Source organism: Meriones unguiculatus, chromosome 2 (genome assembly GCF_030254825.1).
Source record: "Meriones unguiculatus strain TT.TT164.6M chromosome 2, Bangor_MerUng_6.1, whole genome shotgun sequence".
NCBI lineage: Eukaryota > Metazoa > Chordata > Mammalia > Rodentia > Muridae > Meriones > Meriones unguiculatus.
In genome coordinates, this window is record NC_083350.1 from 51,540,784 (window position 1) to 51,555,707 (window position 14,924).

The 14,924-nt window shown below is 46.0% G+C and overlaps 1 long non-coding RNA gene across 1 annotated transcript; it reads right to left on the reverse strand.

The window, feature by feature from the left end:
* Window positions 1-254: 254 nt before the first annotated feature.
* LOC132652340 (uncharacterized) lies at window positions 255-14,320 on the reverse strand. Its single transcript, XR_009589837.1, has 3 exons — window positions 12,690-14,320; window positions 3,395-5,389; window positions 255-1,113 (listed from the first exon to the last, which is right to left on the reverse strand). It is a non-coding gene; the product is annotated as an uncharacterized LOC132652340 (long non-coding RNA).
* Window positions 14,321-14,924: the final 604 nt, after the last annotated feature.

A 14,924-nucleotide genomic window follows, 5' to 3' on the forward strand; every position in this document is an offset into this window, starting at 1 on the left:
CAACTGGACAGGATGTGTAAAAGAGAAATTGAGAATGGAGTGGAATGGAAAGCTGACTGGGGAAGGACGGTGGTCAAACCCAGACGCCCAGTAAAGGTACGGCTCGGCACGAGGAGGAAGCGTCTCTAGGGGAGGCAGGCATGTACACTGGGAAGAACACTGGGAAGTACCAGTCCTGGGCTTCTTCTACAATCTGGTGAGACTCAGGGGTATCTGTCAGGAAGGAAGAAACCCTTGGGGTGGGGCAGGAAAGCAGCTCCCCATTAGGTTCAAAGGCAAAAAGAAAAAAAAAAAAAAAAAAAAAGAAAAAAAAAATCCGCTGCAAACCATGAGGCAGCCATTCCAGGACAGGGCAGCAAGAAAGGAAGACAGGAAGCCTCCTGGGGAGGGAAGCCAAAAAGTCTGACCAGGGGACCAGCAGGGGGCGCGGGAATTTCTGACCCTTAGACCCTTAGAGCTGACAAAGCTGACAACCTGGATCAGTCAGTTTCTGCCCTCACTTCACCCATTCTTTCCCCACAGGTCCCATCCCACCCAGTCTGACTTCTGTACAGACAACAAACCTGGAATGACACTTGCAGGCTTCACTGTGTCTGCGCGCCCAAACCTGTGGGGGGAAGGTCTGAGGCTACTCATGCTGTTCTCTGACTTACAAAGGTCATCCTTCTGGCACCTGGAGACAGACTGACCACTGAGTCTTATTTTGGTGGCATGTCTATTTACTTGATCTTGGCTTACAGAAAGGCCTGCCCATGCCTGGGGCTGGGGCTGCTTAATGGTAACTAACCACTGCAACCTGACCCTATGGTAGACCCAGACAGGTCAAGCCTGGAGGACACTTCTGGCTATGTTGTCACTTCCATGGGGGTGGGGTATGGAGGCCCCAGAAGAGTCAGGAGCTGGCATTTCAGAAGTAACACCCATAAAGGCAGCTTGGAGCATGGAATGTTTGTGCCATTCAGCACTCAAAGTCAGGGCAACCTGTGAGACTTTTGTCAGGTGTGGCAGCCCTGGAGGACACAGGGTAGACAGCCAGCAATGCTGCTTGATCTTGTCACATCTGTCAGGGCAGTCCACAGGAAAGCTCTGGCTGGGAACCCAATGAAGTACCATCTAGAGAAAGAGACAAGTAAAAAGGCTTCAGGGTATGAGTGGGGTGTGATTACACAGGAAGAGGGCAAGAGGAAAGGAGAAGGGTCTAGCTTAATAGGACCATTCAGTCTAGTGCTCTTTTGCCCAGGCCAGGTTTTCTTTCCTTTCCGACCAAGCCATGGCTAAAGGTGACTCCATTTACTCTCGTGCTGCTTGAATTCCTCCAGCATCAGTCAGTCCATCCTGCTCCTTTTCCCAGAAAGGGCTAGTTGAAAAATAGGGAGGCACTTGCCTCATTTATTCATGTATGATGCTTAGTAAGTGCAGCTATGGGTGTGTGTCCCCTGTAGCTTCTGTTTCCATTACACCTCTGCCGCCTGGAACAGACCCCAGAGAGGGACATGATCTTCCAGCCACCTTTCTCTGCCACTCCTTTTTTTTTTAATTTATGGACAACAGCTATCAATTGCCAAGGATCCTATGTGTCAGGACTGTGGTTAGCATGATCACTGTAGTTAGGGGCATTCAGTTCGTGACCTTACTCATTCCAGGGGCACTCTCCTTGGCTGGCTCTTGTTCCCCACATGCCAGGTTCAAGGGGTTGAAGTCTGCTCCCTAAGCTGATACAGATAACACACACCAGCCTTGGCGTCATTCGCTGTGGGCTGACTCCGTAAATATTAATTGACGCTGAGGACGAGCTGCACTTTGACTTACCTCTGACTAATTAAATAAACCTACCATGTAAATCAGCAGAGGGGACAGAGAGAGGTATCAAATGTCTGTTGAAAAGAAACGGGGCTGAGGGTCAGTCATGCCCTTGGCTTCTAAGTAGAAAATCCTGCTTTGTCTGGTCTAACCCTCAATTTTTTATTTTTTATTTTTTGAAGCTAGGGCTAGAGTGTTGTCGGTGAGAAATCACGCCACTCCTCTGAGTTGGCTTGAAGAGCTAGAAGGAAGTAGTAGTTCAGATGCCTCTTAAGTACCACATGCTTGGACAATGTATCTTAGCTACAAAACCATCTAAGCTACAAGCTACTGGCCCATCTCCTCTTCTCTTCATCCCCACCCCTAAGGTATCGCGTGTTAATACTTGGATTACCTAGGAGAGGCCTGGGAAGGCTGGAAAGAAGGGTGAACATCCCTTCCGGTCATGCCTGCAAGTTTCAGACTGCTGAGGCTGTATGAATCACTGCTTTACGCTTCCTTTCTTCTTGGGGAAGAAAAACGTGCCATGGTAATGTTTCCCCAGGTCCTCTGAAAGTCAGACAAACAACTGGGATGCCTGGAGCAGGCTACTTCATCTTGTCAGGCCTGGTATCTTCTTTATTTGATGGGGAGTAGAAATACTAGCTGCACTAGGCAGTGGTGGCACATGCTTTTAATCGCAACACTCAGGAGTCACAGGCAGGAGGATCTCCGTGAGCTCAAGGCCAGACTGGTCTGCATAGCACGTTCCAGGACTAAATAGAGAGATCCTGTCTACAAACAAACAAACAAAAACAAAAAGGGGGTTGCTGAGAGGATTCACAAAGAGCGTTGTTGCTCATTTCCCTGCACAAAGGGGCAAGTGCTACTATTTGATATGAAAAAGGTGGTAACAACTCTATCAACAGGCTACCTTTTAATGTGTCTAGGTGCTTTGCTTACATGTATGTCTGTGGACCGTGAGTGTAGCCAATACCCAAGGAGGCCAGAAGAGGGTATCAGATCCCCCAGAACTGGAGTTACAGGAGGTTATGCACCACCATCTGGGTGCTGCGAATAGAACTTGGGTCCTCTGGAAGAGCAGCCAGTGCTCTTAACCACTACATCATCTCTCCAGCACGCCCATCCCTAGTGTTAAAAACAGGGTTTGACTACAGAAGTCCTCAAAGTCTTGATCCTCCTGCCAGCCTATCCAGTGCTTGGGTTATATGTATGTGCCATCACACTCTGCTTCTACAGTGCTTTCTTTTTCTTTTTTTAAAGAGAGCTCTTTTCTTCCCCATATGTGAAAATAGAAGATAGCATCTCAAAATGATGCCTTTAAAAGCAAAATGCAGAAGTAAAACGTGGTAAGATAGGGGGTAGGGAAAGGGCAGAGGAGTATGTAAACTGTTGAGAAAGGACAATGACCTTTCTTTTTTCGTCCCATCCAAGTCTCGCCCTGCAGTCGTCTGGGTCCTGACTCTCACAGGTCTCCCAATCCCTCCTCCTATGGGCACAATTCAGAGGACAGCTCAGGATAAAGACCACCTCTGAGGGCTTGTGCTCATGGCAGGCCCTGCTTTACTCTGTTCTCTTTTAGGGAAATACGCACCTGTTACCACGGTGGGTCAGCTGAGGCTTTGCAGAGTCCCCTCCAGCTTCTAGGCAGGCCCAAGACAGACAGTTACATTTAACACTCTAGAAGGATCAAACGTGCTCTCTAAAAGCTCAGACTTGTAAGCTTTGGAGAAGGCCCAGGTTTGGCTCCCTTTAACTCCCAAACAAATTCTTGTGGGATGTTGCAATTACTTGTGACAATCCCTTTCCCTGCCGGGGACTTTGATTTCAGATTTAGACATGTAAAACTGGGTGGCTGGCTGGGCCTTGAGCAACTTGGGGGCTGGGTGAGGACTGGCTGGGAAGGATCTTTGCAGTGAGTTACTTCTGGATGAGGGGATCTCAAGGAATAAAATGTTTGTGTTAGCGGAACTTTTCAGCCCTTTCAGAATATTTCCTGTCTCTGCACTGGATCATTCTGGTGTGGAATGGTCCCTTCTGCCTTTAAAAATATGTTTGGTTATTTATTTATTTAGAAAGGGTCTCGCAGGAAACCCTGTCTCAATAAACAAAAACAAAAACAAAACAACAAAAAAGGGCCTTGCTATGTTGCCCACACTGGTTTCAATTTGTAACCCCACCTCAGCCACCAATGTGTCCTTACCAGTGCCACCTTGTTTCATTCTCTGCCTTTCAAAACATAAATGTCTAATGAAACATTTCGATGACAGGGCAGTTTTATAATTACTGTTGTGATTTCCAGTGCTCACTTTTAAATTATATCCCCTAGATGAGCAGCAGATGAAGATGCCTCATGACCGTGTGGGGTGGTAGGGAGGAAACCTGTGCTGACTTGGTCCCCAGTGAGCCTAGCAGATGAGGGCCAAAAACGTGCAGACACAGAGAGGAACACGGCTAGGCAAAAGATGTCTGGGTGTTTGGACTCTATGGCCTTGGCAAATGGCCTGTGCTTTTGCACTGTCATTGTACCTGTTCTTCAAGCCCATCCATGTCTTCTGGGGTCACTCTGGCTTGTGCTGGGCTCCGGTTTCCTATTACCTGCTGGTTGCACCTGGTATGAAAGCCCACACAACTTTGGTTTTGGCCCTTTTAGTAATCACACTGGCAATAAGACAATGGCTGTTCTCCTAAAGACAATTTATGTAGAGGGTCTAGGGCCTTGTTTCTTCACCCCAGGGCCTTTGGTAGTTAGCCAGATGGAACATTTTGTTGTAGAGACAGATTTAGGGATCAAAAATAGCGAGGAATTCTTAGGAACTGTGGCACTCAGGCTGGTTCAGCCACAGGCTGGCACCTGCTGGCAAAGCTAGGCTCACGAGCTCTTGCCTTTAGGGCAGGCACCACACAGAGTCACAGTGTTTACTCCCCTTAAACACCCGGTGAGCACTCTTCTCTCAGGATCCCATCTCTTCTTGACGGAGCTCAGACATGACATAGGACAGTGTGAAGAGGGAAGGTCAGAGGGAAGAGCTGTGCTTCAAGTCATTGGGTTCTTAGGGAAGCTTAGACTGGAGACACTGCGCTGACCTTCTCCAGCTTAGAAGTACTGGACTTCACAGGTGATGAAAAGGGAGATGCTGAGAACAACGTAAAAGTGCAGGAGAAAAGAAAGCAGGGATGGGGGAAGGAAATCTCTCTGGAGTTTTTTGGGCTTAGAAAGATAATTCAGAATTTCATCCACTGGAGTCTTTGGATGAGGCACTACAAGGGTGTGGGGGCTCAGGGTGCCAGCCAAGGGAAGATGAGGGGCTCCGGGGGGTAGCCCAAGAGACAAGGTCTCCCTGGAGGCCTCTGAGAACACAGCTGTGGCATTCTGTTTCTGGGTGAGGAGACTTATTATTGTAAATGTACTAATTCTCTCCCTGGAAATCAGTAAATTCCAACCAGTAAAATTTCAACCAGAATCCCAGGAGGATTTATTTAATAAAACTTGGTCAACTATTTAGAAAGTGTGCTTGGAGGCAGAGTTCTTCTGTCAACTGACATTCTTGTGACTGGTTATGCACTGTAGCAAATCAAACTTGGTTTTCTAAAACAAAACAAGAAAAAACATGAACAAACAAAAACAAAAAGAAAGTATGCCTGGAATGGAAAACAAACAAACAAACACATAGGTAAGTATATCTGGAATGAAAAACAGCAAAATGGACCTGGAAGAAAAAAAAGAGAGAAATACAATGCCATCAAACCATATCCCAAAGCTACAATAATTAAAATGTTATGATACAGGACCAGGAAGAGGAAAAAGTTCAAAGCAACGAAGAATCAAGAGTTAGCCATGTGTATCTGTGGGGGTTCCAGTCTGAATGTAGTATTTGAAGGCCCTGGGAGAGAATAGCCCATGGAACCAACACCACAGGTCAGCAAGCAAAGCTCTGAGAGAGCTACAAAAGTAAATTCCATATGAATTAAAGATCTAACAAATTCCAACTCTGAAAGAAACATAAGAAAACACCTGAGAAGTGTTTGTTTTCAAGACGGGTCTCTCTGTGTAGCCCCAGCTGGCCTCGAACTTAAAGAGATCCGACTGCCTCTGCCTCCTGAATTCTGGGATTAAAAGTGTGTGCCACCCCTGCCTGGCCATATTGTAGGATTTCAAGAGAAATAAGGAGTAAATAAATGCATTTTGGATAAGACCAAGACAACCAACCCCTCATGAAAGGATGCCCCAGAGGTAAGGTGAAGAGAAGCCCTGACCCTGTGTTGGGGGTTGGTCTGATTGTACCTGCCTAAGACATTATACCTGATTGGCTGCCTAAAGGCCTAAACCTGGGCAGGGCAGAATGGGCTATGAGTGGCTTAGGTTCCTGGGCTTTGGGTTCTAGAGAATCACCGGAAACAGACAGACAGGAACAGAGGAGGAAGGAGGATGCCACGATGTGTTAGCATAAAGAAGAAACCATGTGGGCTGAGAGGAAGGACTCAAATAATGGCATGGAAAGACCCAGATGAAAAACACAAGCAAATATTTATAAGATTATGGGTGGAAGATAGCCCAGATGAGGATGGTTAAGGAGGATGACATTGGATGGGGGCTGGGAGGTGGATGGTGAGAGAGTGTAGGTAAAATATCTGACCAGCCCAAGATAAATAAGGCAATTATAAATTTTAACAAGTGTCTATGTCTTATTAATTGTGATAGTGGGTTAAATAATGCCACCGTGATGATCACAGGGCAAATAATAATATATAGCCCAACATCCACCTTTTAATCTACAACAATGCCCCTGAGAAACTTAAGACAGACTCGAGAGCTTAGATTCATTGTCTCCAGAAGAAAAAGAGACAACTCCTTCCTGTTACAACGGTTGTGGGCCAACCATGTGCCAGGCATTCACGTGGTGTGAAGAAGAGGCTGTCATACTCTCAGTGGTCACACAGCCAACACACCTACTAGCAAAGTCATCCGCCTTTGTCTCCTACCTCTGGGATGACAACACAGAAGTCTTCTCAGGCAACAAGCATGGCAAGAACGCCTGCTATCACGGTGCCCACATTTTGGGGGAAATGGGGATAATGACCTTAAGAATACCCAGTTTCAGGCTGGAGGGATGGCTCAGTGGTTAAGAGCACTGTCTGCCCTTCCAAAGGTCATGAGTTCAATTCCCAGCAACCACATGGTGGCTCACAACCATCTATAATGTGAACTGATTCCCTCTTCTGGCAGGTGTAAATGCAGATAGAACACTCATATACATTAAAAAAAAATCTTTTAAAAAAACATCCAATTTCCCACACAGATATGAGGGGTTCCAGCTAGCCAGGAAAGGCCTACCAATGTTTTCTGGATCTTTTGGCCAAAAGTTCTGACTATCTGGCATGCTGATAGACAGAGTGATTCTGGAATTACTTGAGCTGTGGCTTCTTTTTGAGAGTCTTGTTGTTTTCTTTCTTTTCTCTCTTTATTTCTTTAATAAAGACTAAGGATCATTCTATCAGAAAAAAAATGTACATTGTCTATGCTGGTCTAACCTTGTATAAAATTTCTAGAACGTTTCAGGACTAGGATTTTCTTGGCCATGATAAATCCAATTCCCCTCACTACATGCTTATGGGCTGATTAGTTTCTATCTCTGATGTCTAACAGATAAATTAATATTCACTGTTGACTTCTGGTCATTCCACACCCTTGGCAGATGGCAGAGCGACCTCCGGAATTCAGGAGGAAGCAGAGTCCCCAGACCAATGCCAGCCACATTTTGCTTAACCACTTTCCTCTACTCCAGCCAGAAAGCCTCCCGACAGCCTAGGCCCAGAACACAGACACAAAATGGAAAGCCCCAAATAAATGTAATCCAATATATAGCCACATCTGTGTCAGGACCAGAGACAAGGTCCTCATTGGGCAGCAAAGAAGTAGAAGAGGCCCAAAACTGCAAAGGGAAGGGGTCAGGATGGTTTTGTCTTATTTTTTTTCCCCAGCTGGATGGAGGCTAGATGTTCATTCTAGACACACCTGCCATTCTTCTGTCGTTCTGCCTGGAATGTGGCTCCTGTTGAAGACTGTACCTCAACAACTGCTCCACTTCATTGTTACAACCCACCCCACCCCGATCAGGGAATGATTTATTTTTATGTGTATGTGTGTTTGTATATGCCATGTGTGTGGTGTCCACGGAGACCAGAAGAGGACACTGGATACTGGGAGTTAGAACTACAGGTGTCTGCAAGCCACCAGATGATGTGGGTGCTGAGGACTGAATTCATATCCTTAAACTTGTTTCACTTAAGTTTGCCCAAAATCAAAGAAGGTAGGCACCCTTGATTAGAGATCAGAAGATGATGACCAGCTCTTAAATAGAGGTGCATTCGACCACAAAGCTAAGGAGGGGAAGAGCCTGGCTTTGCACCTGGATCAGATTTCAAATCTAGTACATTAACTCCATCTCCACTTCTCTTCCCAAGACTGAGGCTCACACCGAGGCTTTGCAAATCTACTAGGATGATCTGGTCAGGTCAAGTCCCCTGTCCCTGTCCTTGTCCTTCAAGGAGAAACCTGGTTCTCAGGAGATTACATTTTGGTTGTTTTTGTTTTACTTTGGTTTGGTTTTTCAAGACAGTTTTTCTCTGTGTATAGCTTTGGCTGTCCTGGAACTCACAGAGATCCACCTGTCTCTGCTTCCCAAGTGCTGGCATTCAAGGTGTAAGCCACCACTGCCCAAATACTTTGCTTTAAAAAAAAATACTTTTTTATTGTATATGCATTGGTATTTTGTCTGCATGTACATCTGCATGAGGGTGTTAGATCCCCTGGAATTGGAGTTGCAGAAAGTTGTGAGCTCAGAATTGAACCTGGGACCTCTGAAAGAGCACCCAGTGCTCTTAACCACAAGAGCTATCTCTCCAGCCCCATGACTTTGCTTTTTGAGACTAACTCTAGCCTTAAAATTATTAAGGACCCTATATTTATTTTAACAGCTGAGTCCAGTAGCCTCATTTTAACCTCAAGTTCAAAATCTGGAAGAAGTTCCTACCTACTCCCACACCCCTTTTGAGACAGGGTCTCATGTAGCCCAGGCTGGGCTTGAACTCACTATGTAGCTAAAGACAATCTCAAATTTCTGAGCCTCCTGCCTCTACCTAAGTGCTGGGATTATAGGCATATGCCACCACAGCCTATTAAATGAAGAAAATTCTTTGCTACTTTATTCTTGGGGAATCGTTGGCAGGTTGGTTGTTGTCATTTTCACTTTAAATACACGGGGAAGGAGAGGAGCTAGCATTTGGAAATAGGCCAAACTGTCCCTTAAGTGGCTGGTCTCTTCCTTTTGCTCAGTTAGTGGGTCTCAAGGAAAGTGGGCATCCAACTCAAGAGAAGGGCCTAGGAAATGTGTGCCAGCCTTGACTAGGTACTAGAGATGGCACAGGAATCAGACCATTACACCATCAAATAACAGATAAAAATGTATAAGCAAAGAAATCTGAACAGTGGTTAAGTACCACGTAGAGCCTAGAGCGAGAGACTGAAGGGAACTTTTCCGTTTGGGTTGTCAAGAGATGCCTCTGAAGAGCTAACACAGGAGCTGAGACCTGACTGTGAATGGGGGGCCAGCCGTATGAGGGGGTGGGCAAGCACATCCCAGGAAGAAGAGCAAGGCAGAGGTCCCTGGGTGGCTCTGGGCTCCACGTGTTTAAGCCACTGGAGGCAACCAGCACGGCTGGAGAGAAATTAACAAGGAGCTGAAAGGGAAGAGAAAAAGCCCGCGTTAGACAGAGCCAGGGCTATAGTGGCCATGTAACTACAGCACAGGCAGACTTTATCCTAAGTGGTGGGGAGCAGGGACGAAGGTGGGGACTGGGCTATACAGTGAGCTCCAGGACAGCCCAGGCTACACAGTGAGACTCCGCCTCAAAAGACAAATAGTTCCCTGAGAATAGACTTCGGAAGGCAAGAATGGCACTAGCAACCCAGCTGGGGTGTCCTAGGCAGGAAAACGGAAGTATACAGTTTGCCATTCAAGCTGGGTCCATGTCCATGTGAACACAAGTGCTACAAACATGAAGTTGGGGTGATAGGCAAACCAGTCTCAAGCAAAGTTGGACATAGGCCAGAGCAGTGTATCCTAACATGTTTCTCTACATCATTAGCAGGAGTGTTACACGAGAACATGCTAGAAATGAAAATCCTCGCAGTCCATCTCAGACCTGCTAAATCAGTGATGCAGGAAAGGCCCAGCAGGACCTGTGGGGTGTGGGGTGTGTGTGTGGAGTGTGTGTGTCTGGTGTAGGTGTATGTGTGCGTGCTAAGGATCAAAGCTCAGGCCTCACAAGTGCTGGGCAAGCACCTGACTACTGACCTCCACCTCCAGTCATTGTAGCAGGTGTGTTTTAACAAGTCTTTCAGGAGACTATGAGACGGTGTGAAGCTTGAGGATCACTGGGTTAGAGTGACAGTGCTGTGGTTCAGGAGATGTGGCCAATAAAAGGAGGAGAGTCGAGTCTAGAACAGGTTTTGGTTTAAGCAATTTGTATATGGTAATGCTATTTATTGTAATAGAAAGAACTGAGATGGGAAGAGAAATGGGCTTGTGACAGGTTTTAAGCTTCTGCTTCAGATGTGTGAAGTTAGCAAGTTCAAAAATAAGCCTTTCTGCTGGGCCTAATGGCACACACCTTTAGACCTAGCACTCAGGAGGCAGAGGCAGAGGCAGAGGCAGATGGATCTACATGACCTTCAGGCCAGCTTGGTCTACACTCCGAGTTCTAGGCCAGCTAAGGCTACAGAGTGATATTGTCTGGTGAGGACGATGATTATGATAAATACACATAAAGCCTGGGCCATATCTTAGAACTAGCCACAGGGAGGGATTTACAGTGTAATCAAGCCTCGAAGATGGACACACTTTTCAGTCAGCCTCCTTAGGAAGCTCCAGTTATAGAGGAAAGAACTTCCCCATTGAGGCTGCTCTAAGTACTGGCATGAGTCATGGTCCAAGGGCTTAAAAGACTGAACATGGGGGATGGAGAGATGGCTCAGTGCTTATGAGTACTTGCTGCTCTCCCAAAGGACCTAGGTTTGATTTCCAGCACCTACATGGTGGTTCACAAGCAGCTGTGATCCAGTCCTAGGGGATCTGATGTCCTCTTCTGGCCTCCACAAACATCAGACACATGTTGTACACAGACATGTTGTACACACACACACACACACACACGTAGGGAAAACACATACATTTAAAAAAAAAAAAAAAACCTAAGAGAGAAATAATGAGGGGGTGAAGAACATGGCTACCAGTGCAGGTCACTGACTGCTCAGGTGAAAACAGCCTGAGGTGCTTTTAGGGAGGAGTCAAAGTAGGGGCCCTTGTCCTGGGAGTTTCTTTTAAGAGACGGAGATCTGCCACTGACAGAGATGTAACTGCAGTTACCCTGCCCCCTCCACTAGCCTGCCTGCCGCATCGAGTTAAGAAATCTAACATTGAGCTCCCAGATCCAGAAGTAATCAGGCACTTTATCTGTTCCCTTAACATGGCCTGCATGTTGGGCCATGCTTTTCTTCCTTTCTTTTTTTTAAAACAGTGTCTCTCTATGCAGGCCAGGTTGGCCTCAAAGTTGTGAGGAGTCCTGCTTTCCTCAGCTTCCCATTCTAGGATTACAGCAATGTGCCACTACACCCAGCTTAGCAATTTAAATATTTTGTAAATTAACTTTTTTGTGTATGGATGTTTTGCCTGTATGTATGCCTGTACATCGTGAATATGCTTGGTGTCCATGGAGGCCGAAAGAGGGCGCTTTATCTCTTGGAAGTACAGTTTCGGATGGTTGTGAACCACCATGTAGATACAGGAATCAAACCTTGGTCCTCTGGAAGATCAGCCAGTGCTCTTAACTGATGAACAATCTCTTCAGCTCCTATTTTTTCTGGTTGTCGTAGTTTATCATTAATGGATTATAATTACTGCACAGGTAAGGATAAGCAAGGCTGACCACTGAGGGGACGCATACCCTAGTGACATCTGACAGAATGGATAACAAACAGATCAAGACCATCTCACAATGGTACTGACAGCTGGTGGCCACTGGGATGGGGTGGAAAAGCTCCAAGTTCCAGAGCAGGATTTAACTTGGACCTTGGAGTATGATCTATGAAGCCGCTGAGAAGGCCTCAGTTTTCATCATGTTCTTAAACCTAAGTCTTCAAAAGAAAGTTCATACACTAGTGTGAGTCACATCACCTGAAGGACTCCAGTGCCAGAGGTCCTCATTTGGTAGGTCTGGAGTGGGGCCCGAGAATTTGTGTTGCCAACAGTTTCTGAGGGGACACTAATGCTCTTGATCGAGGGTCATGATTTAAGAAGCACTGGTTTAGGGGCTGGGGAGATGGTTCAGAGGTTAAGAGCACTGGTTGCTCTTCCAGAGATCCTGAGTTTAATTCCCAGAAACCACATGGCAGCTCACTACCACCTATAATGAGATCTGGTGCCCTCTTCTGATGTGCAGGCACACATGCAGACAGAACAGTGTATATAAAATAAATAAATAAATCTTAAAAGAACTGGTTTAAAGGATACCAAAAACTATAGGGGTCCTAAGTTTAAATTATGGTCTTTTTTCCACAGCCCTAAGTTCCAAAGAATTTATTTTTGGGAGAAGCCTCTGGGGAGAGAGAGAGAGAGACAGACTGGATCTCCTCTTGGAGGTCAGGAAACATCTGGCAAAAAGCATTTTAAAGGGTACAGGAAAATGCCTCCAAGAATCAAAAATCCCAAGCAAAACTCTCGAGTGGGAGATGATGAGGATGGCTTCAGCTGATCCAATTACTGGGCCAGCTGCTGGTGTACGCGGGGTTCTGGGACTCTGGGCAGAACGGAGCCTCTCTGCAGACTTACTGTTACTATTGTTGGGCTTCTATCTGAGTCCACACTGGCCCAGACGGGAGGTCTGCTCCACTGAAGAAGGGGTGTTTGCCAGGGGGCGAGGGTGGTTGGAATCTGGGGAAATGGAGAAGAAACACAATTCAACGAGACAGAGTTCAAGAGCCTAATTCACAGGATCCATGGTTGAGGTCACTGTGGTGAGAGTGTTAAGAGGAGAAATAGTGCTTAAGGCTGTGCTCACTTTAAGCAAACACAGTAGAAAGAGGCCTGGAAGGGCCATCTGCCAGCTTCCTTCAGACCTGCTCCAAGTTAAATCTCTCCCCCACCATGAACGGGAGGGAGAAGTGAAAACGTGTATTCATTCATGAATTAGCTGAGTCTTAGAACAGGAAATGTGGCTCTGAACTATGCAGAGGGATCTCTTTTGTAAGGAGTACACTAGCTTTACTACCTAGCTGAATAGGTGAAGTGAGGTAATGTCGGAGTCAGAGGGTGCTGAGACAGAACCATCACGGGAAGGCGGTACAGTAGAGTGCTGAGACTACAGATGTGTTCTGACTTTAGCCTGCCTGGGCTTGGGATTCCAACAGTGGAACGAACCCTAGAGAGGTTAATCATCCCATGCCGTAGTGAGTAAACTGGAGGTAGTAAGAGCGTTTCCACCTTAAATGGGCTGTAGTAAGAATGAAATAAAATAACCTAGGTAAAACACTTTCTTAATACCTGATTTTAAACATTCAATACTTAAATTGTAAAAGGCTGTGAGTCTTGGAAAAATACAGGACAGCGATTACACAGCTATCACCAGAGACAAAACAGACAGCTAGGTTGGTGCTGCTGCCAATCTCCTGTGGTGACTGGCTGACACTTGTGGTATGAGTTGAACAGTATGGAAGAATCAGGCCGCCTAAGATGAGAGTTTTAAGAGGACAATCCTGCTGGCTCTAACACGGGGGGGATATCTTGCGTGTATACACTGGAACGTTCAGAATCTCTTTTGTGACGTTCTCACTGACAATCTAAGTACAGTCTGATGTGAACAAATCAAAGTGAGTAAAATTAGCATTGGTAGGAAAGCTGAACTAATGCTAATGGGGATAACGGGAACACTCTGGAGATTTATAATATTAAGGAGGGATCCTATTTTCAGGGGACATATACAGCTCCTGAGGTTCTCAGAGTAAGGAGGAGGTGTTTGAATCCAGGTAGAACTGGAAGTCAGGTGCTACAGAGGGATTTCCTTTCTTTGATCTCAAGGGAGCAGAAACTCCTCTAAAACCTCACATACTAGATCAAAAAGTCCTGTCAAATCTTAGATACCCGAAGATATGTGCGTGTATGCACTCGAGCATGATGTGTATGTGCGCGTGCGTTTGTTACTGGAACTAAGAACAAAGACATTGCTTAAAAAACATGCAAAAGAGACAAAATAAGTTGTAACTGCATAGCAAAGTAAAAATGTACAGCCTCTGCAAGCAGGGAGTGGAAAAAGACTGCCAATTTTATTATGTTACTCTGGGTTCCTTTCTGGTCTCAAAGCCATCCAGGCCTTGACTTGTAGTTCATCCTATCCCAAGACTGGGAGATAACCCAGCAGGACTGCAATTGGGACCTTACCTCAGTCTCTTGCTCTTCAAACTGACTTCTGGGCATACTTACCATGGTCCCAAAAGGGTCTTAGAAGATCCCTAAGATTAGAAGACACGGATAATGAGCAAGGGGCCTGACTTCTGGGTTTTCACCCCCTGTACATATATATTGGGAGCAGGCTCTGCCTACAGCCTTCTTGCTCCTCTTCGGAAGCGATTGGGGATTTTACCTGATCCTCCCCTCCTCTCTCTCAGGAGAGAAGGGCATTTTTTTTTTAAGTACTCTGCCTGTTTTCTGTGTGTCCCCTAAAGCCATAGGCAATGGCAGAACCAGAAGAAACTAGTTTTTTAGTCTGATGACACAGAACTGTAATAATAACTACTCGGGAGACCAGGGCACAAGAATCACAAATTGAAGACCTGTCTGGGCTGTGTGAGGTCTGCTCTGTCTGTCTGACCTCAAGGTTAGTCTGTACAACTTAGAGGCCTTATCTCAAAGTGTTGTTGTCATTTTTTTAAGGGCTGGGATATAGCTTAGTGGCGGAATGCTTGCCTAGCATGTGAGAGAACATCCCAGGTTTGGTCCCCAGTAACACACACACACATTCTTAGGCATCCTACCTATCTTTTCCAAACAGTGGCACCTTCAGCTTTAGAT